Below are 7,103 nucleotides of genomic sequence, written 5' to 3' on the forward strand. Positions count from 1 at the left end.
GACTTGTATGAAAGCGGCATTAAGAGGTGGTAAAAGGATGTCAAGTTGGATGTATATGATGTTAACATGTTAATTGTACAAATATATGGTGGAAAATGACTATTATTGGGTGCAAGTTACTCTAATATGATGGGAAGTCACTTACATGATAGATGAGAGCTAAAATGTGGCCCAAATTTAACTCGTAGGAAAGGGGTACCAAGAGGTGGTTAAAGGATGTCACATTGCATGTTCATGATGTTAACTATTAATTCTATCAACATATGGTGGCAAGTGACTCTTATTGGATACAAAGTGACTCTACTATGGTGAAAAGTGACTTACATGGTTGATTAGAGCCAAAATGTGGAACAAGATTGACTTGTATGAAACTGTCACTAAGATGTGGTAAAAGGATATCATATTGGATGTATATGATGTTAACATGTTAATTGTACAAATATATGGTGGAAAGTGACTCTTATAAGGTGCAAAGTGACTCTAATATGGTGGGAAGTCACATGATTGATTAGAGCCAAAATGTGGCCCAAAATTGACTCATAGGAAAGGGGTACCAAGAGGTGGTTAAAGGATGTCAAATTGCATGTATATGATGTTAATATGTTAATTTTACAAATATATGGTGGAAAATGACTATTGTAGGAAGCAAAGTGACTCTAATACGGTGAAAAGTGACTTGCATGGTTGATTAGAGCCAAAATGTGGAACAATTGTTTGACTTGTATGAAAGTGGCACTAAGAGGTGGTAAAAGGATGTCAAATTGGACGTATATGATGTTAACATGTTAATAGTAAAAATATAAGGTGTAAATGACTCTTATAGGGTGCAAAGGGACTCTAATATGGTGAAAAGTGACTTACAAGGTTGATTAGAGCCAAAATATGGAACAAAATTGACTTGTATGAAAGTGGCACTAAGAGGTGGTAAAAGGATGCCAAATTGGATGTATATGATGTTAACATATTAATTTTACAAATATATGGTGAAAAATGACACTTATAGGGTCCAAAGTGACTCTAATATGGTGAAAAGTGACTTACATGGTTGATTAGAGCCAAAATATGGTCCAAAATTGACTCGTACGAAAGGGGTACTAGGAGGTGGTAAAAGGATGTCATTTTGCATGTTCATGATGTTAACTATTAATTTTATCAACATATGGTGTCAAGTGACTCTTATAGGGTGCAAAGTGACTATAATATGGTGAAAAGAGACTTACATAGTTGATTAGAGCCAAAATATGGAATAAAATTGACTTGTATGAAAGTGGCACCAAGAGGTGGTAAAATGATGTCAAATTGGATGTAGATAATGTTAACATGTTAATTATACAAATATATGGTGGAAAATGACTCTTATAGGGTGCAAAGTTACTCTAATATGATGGGAAGTCACTTACATGATAGATGAGAGCTAAAATATGGCCCAAATTTGACTCGTAGGAAAGGGGTACCAAGAGGTGGTTAAAGGATGTCATATTGCATGTTCATTAGGATAAATATTAATTATATCAACATATGGTCACAAGTGACTCTTATAGGGTGCAAAGTGACTCTAATATGGTGAAAAGTGACTTACATTGTTGATTAGAGCCAAAATATGGAACAAAATTGACTTGTATGAAAATTTCATTAATATGTGGTAAAAAGATGTCAAATTGGATTTATATGATGATAACATGTTAATTGTACAAATATATGGTGGAAGTGACTCTTATAGGGTGCAAAGTGACTCTAATATCGTGGAAGGTCATTTACATGATTGATTAGAGCCAAAATGTGGCCCAAAATTAACTCATAGGAAAGGGGTACCAAGAGGTGGTTAAAGGATGTCAAATTAGATGTATATGATGTTAACATGTTAATTGTACAAATATATTGTGGAAGTGACTCTTATAGGGTGCAAAGTGACTCTAATATGGTGAAAAGTGACTTACATTGTTGATTAGAGCCAAAATATGGAACAAAATTGACTTGTATGAAAATTTCATTAATATGTGGTAAAAAGATGTCAAATTGGATTGATATGATGATAACATGTTAATTGTACAAATATATGGTGGAAGTGACTCTTATAGGGTGCAAAGTGACTCTAATATGGTGGGAAGTCATTTACATGATTGATTAGAGCCAAAATGTGGCCCAAAATTGACTAATAGGAAAGGGGTACCAAGAGGTGGTTAAAGGATGTCAAATTGGATGTATATGATGTTAACATGTTAATTGTACTCTTATAGGGTACAAAGTGACTCTAATATGGTGAAACGTGACTTACATGGTTGATTAGAGCCAAAATGTGGAACAAAATTGACTTCTTTGAAAGTGGCACTAAGAGGTGGTAAAAGGATGTCAAATTGGATGTATATGTTGTTAACATGTTAATTGTACAAATATATGGAGTAAAATAGCTATTGTAGGAAGCAAAGTGACTCTAATACGGTGAAAAATGACTTGCATGGTTGATAAGAGCCAAAATATGGAACAAAATTGACTTGTATGAAAGTGGCACTAAAATGTGGTAAAAGAATGTTAAATTGAATGTATATGATATTAATATATTAATTTTACAAATATATGGTGGAAAATGACACTTATAGGGTCTAAAGTGACTCTAATATGGTGAAAAATGACATACATGGTTGATTAGAGCCAAAATGTGGTCCAAAATTGACTCGTACGAAAGGGATACCAAGATGTGTTTAAAAGATGTCATTTTGCATGTTCATGATGTTAACTATTAATTGTATCAACATATGGTGGCAAGTGACTATTATAGGGTGCAAAGTGACTCTAATATGGTGAAAAGTCACTTACAGGGTTGATTAGAGCCAAAATATTGAACAAAATTGACTTGTATGAAAGTGGCACTAAGAGGTGGTAAAAGGATGTCAAATTGGACGTATATGATGTTAACATGTTAATAGTACAAATATAAGGTGGAAATGACTCTTATAGGGGGGAAAGGGACTCTAATATGGTGAAAAGTGACTTACAAGGTTGATTAGAGCCAAAATATGGAACAAAATTGACTTGTATGAAAGTGGCACTAAGAGGTGGTAAAAGGATGCCAAATTGGATGTATATGATGTTAACATATTAATTTTACAAATATATGGTGAAAAATGACACTTATAGGGTACGAAGTTACTCTAATATGGTGAAAAGTGACTTACATGGTTGATTAGAGTCAAAATATGGTCCAAAATTGACTCGTACGAAAGGGGTACTAAGAGGTGGTAAAAGGATGTCATTTTGCATGTTCATGATGTTAACTATTAATTGTATCAACATATGGTGGCAAGTGACTCTTATAGGGTGCAAAGTGACTATAATATGGTGAAAAGAGACTTACATAGTTGATTACAGCCAAAATATGGAATAAAATTGACTTGTATGAAAGTGGCACCAAGAGGTGGTAAAATGATGTCAAATTGGATGTAGATAATGTTAACATGTTAATTATACAAATATATGGTGGAAAATGACTCTTATAGGGTGCAAAGCTACTCTAATATGATGGGAAGTCACTTACATGATAGATGAGAGCTAAAATATGGCCCAAATTTGACTCGTAGGAAAGGGGTACCAAGAGGTGGTTAAAGGATGTCATATTGCATGTTCATTAGGATAAATATTAATTATATCAACATATGGTCACAAGTGACTCTTATAGGGTGCAAAGTGACTCTAATATGGTGAAAAGTGACTTACATTGTTGATTAGAGCCAAAATATGGAACAAAATTGACTTGTATGAAAATTTCATTAATATGTGGTAAAAAGATGTCAAATTGGATTTATATGATGATAACATGTTAATTGTACAAATATATGGTGGAAGTGACTCTTATAGGGTGCAAAGTGACTCTAATATCGTGGAAAGTCATTTACATGATTGATTAGAGCCAAAATGTGGCCCAAAATTAACTCATAGGAAAGGGGTACCAAGAGGTGGTTAAAGGATGTCAAATTAGATGTATATGATGTTAACATGTTAATTGTACAAATATATTGTGGAAGTGACTCTTATAGGGTGCGAAGTGACTCTAATATGGTGAAAAGTGACTTACATTGTTGATTAGAGCCAAAATATGGAACAAAATTGACTTGTATGAAAATTTCATTAATATGTGGTAAAAAGATGTCAAATTGGATTGATATGATGATAACATGTTAATTGTACAAATATATGGTGGAAGTGACTCTTATAGGCTGCAAAGTGACTCTAATATGGTGGGAAGTCATTTACATGATTGATTAGAGCCAAAATGTGGCCCAAAATTGACTCATAGGAAAGGGGTACAAGAGGTGGTTAAAGGATGTCAAATTGGATGTATATGATGTTAACATGTTAATTGTACTCTTATAGGGTACAAAGTGACTCTAATATGGTGAAACGTGACTTACATGGTTGATTAGAGCCAAAATATGGAACAAAATTGACTTCTTTGAAAGTGGCACTAAGAGGTGGTAAAAGGATGTCAAATTGGATGTATATGTTGTTAACATGTTAATTGTACAAATATATGGAGTAAAATAGCTATTGTAGGAAGCAAAGTGACTCTAATACGGTGAAAAATGACTTGCATGGTTGATAAGAGCCAAAATATGGAACAATTTTTTGACTTTTATGAAAGTGGCACTAAGAGGTGGTAAAAGGATGTCAAATTGGAAGTATATGATGTTAACATGTTAATAGTACAAATATATGGTGGAAAAGGACTCTTATAGGGTGCATAGGGACTCTAATATGGTGAAAAGTGACTTACCCGGTTGATTAGAGCCAAAATATGGAACAAAATTGACTTGTATGAAAGTGGCACTAAAATGTGGTAAAAGAATGTTAAATTGAATGTATATGATATTAACATATTAATTTTACAAATATATGGTGGAAAATGACATTTATAGGGTCTAAAGTGACTCTAATATGGTGAAAAGTGACATACATGGTTGATTAGAGCCAAAATGTGGTCCAAAATTGACTCGTACGAAAGGGATACCAAGATGTGTTTAAAAGATGTCATTTTGCATGTTCATGATGTTAACTATTAATTGTATCAACATATGGTGGCAAGTGACTATTATAGGGTGCAAAGTGACTCTAATATGGTGAAAAGTCACTTACAGGGTTGATTAGAGCCAAAATATTGAACAAAATTGACTTGTATGAAAGTGGCACTAAGAGGTGGTAAAAGGATGTCAAATTGGACGTATATGATGTTAACATGTTAATAGTACAAATATAAGGTGGAAATGACTCTTATAGGGGGCAAAGGGACTCTAATATGGTGAAAAGTGACTTACAAGGTGTATTAGAGCCAAAATATGGAACAAAATTGACTTGTATGAAAGTGGCACTAAGAGGTGGTAAAAGGATGCCAAATTGGATGTATATGATGTTAACATATTAATTTTACAAATATATGGTGAAAAATGACACTTATAGGGTACGAAGTTACTCTAATATGGTGAAAAGTGACTTACATGGTTGATTAGAGTCAAAATATGGTCCAAAATTGACTCGTACGAAAGGGGTACTAAGAGGTGGTAAAAGGATGTCATTTTGCATGTTCATGATGTTAACTATTAATTGTATCAACATATGGTGGCAAGTGACTCTTATAGGGTGCAAAGTGACTATAATATGGTGAAAAGAGACTTACATAGTTGATTACAGCCAAAATATGGAATAAAATTGACTTGTATGAAAGTGGCACCAAGAGGTGGTAAAATGATGTCAAATTGGATGTAGATAATGTTAACATGTTAATTATACAAATATATGGTGGAAAATGACTCTTATAGGGTGCAAAGTTACTCTAATATGATGGGAAGTCACTTACATGATAGATGAGAGCTAAAATATGGCCCAAATTTGACTCGTAGGAAAGGGGTACCAAGAGGTGGTTAAAGGATGTCATATTGCATGTTCATTATGATAAATATTAATTGTATCAACATATGGTCACAAGTGACTCTTATAGGGTGCAAAGTGACTCTAATATGGTGAAAAGTGACTTACATTGTTGATTAGAGCCAAAATATGGAACAAAATTGACTTGTATGAAAAATTCATTAATATGTGGTAAAAAGATCAAATTGGATTTATATGATGATAACATGTTAATTGTACAAATATATGGTGGAAGTGACTCTTATAGGGTGCAAAGTGACTCTAATATGGTGGAAAGTCATTTACATGATTGATTAGAGCCAAAATGTGGCCCAAAATTAACTTATAGGAAAGGGGTACCAAGAGGTGGTTAAAGGATGTCAAATTGGATGTATATGATGTTAACATGTTAATTGTACAAATATATTGTGGAAGTGACTCTTATAGGGTGCAAAGTGACTCTAATATGGTGAAAAGTGACTTACATTGTTGATTAGAGCCAAAATATGGAACAAAATTGACTTGTATGAAAATTTCATTAATATGTGGTAAAAAGATGTCAAATTGGATTGATATGATGATAACATGTTAATTATACAAATATATGGTGGAAGTGACTCTTATAGGGTGCAAAGTGACTCTAACATGGTGGGAAGTCATTTACATGATTGATTAGAGCCAAAATGTGGCCCAAAATTAACTCATAGGAAAGGCGTACCAAGAGGTGGTTAAAGGATGTCAAATTGGATGTATATGATGTTAACATGTTAATTGTACTCTTATAGGGTACAAAGTGACTCTAATATGGTGAAACGTGACTTACATGGTTGATTAGAGCCAAAATGTGGAACAAAATTGACTTGTATGAAAGTGGCACTAAGAGGTGGTAAAAGGATGTCAAATTGGATGTATATGATGTTAACATGTTAATTGTACAAATATATGGAGTAAAATAGCTATTGTAGGAAGCAAAGTGACTCTAATACGGTGAAAAATGACTTGCATGGTTGATAAGAGCCAAAATATGGAACAATTTTTTGACTTTTATGAAAGTTGCACTAAGAGGTGGTAAAAGGATGTCAAATTAGAAGTATATGATGTTAACATGTTAATAGTACAAATATATGGTGGAAAAGGACTCTTATAGGGTGCAAAGGGACTCTAATATAGTGAAAAGTGACTTACCCGGTTGATTAGAGCCAAAATAT

Source organism: Apium graveolens, chromosome 7 (assembly GCF_009905375.1).
Source record: "Apium graveolens cultivar Ventura chromosome 7, ASM990537v1, whole genome shotgun sequence".
Classification (NCBI taxonomy): domain Eukaryota; kingdom Viridiplantae; phylum Streptophyta; class Magnoliopsida; order Apiales; family Apiaceae; genus Apium; species Apium graveolens.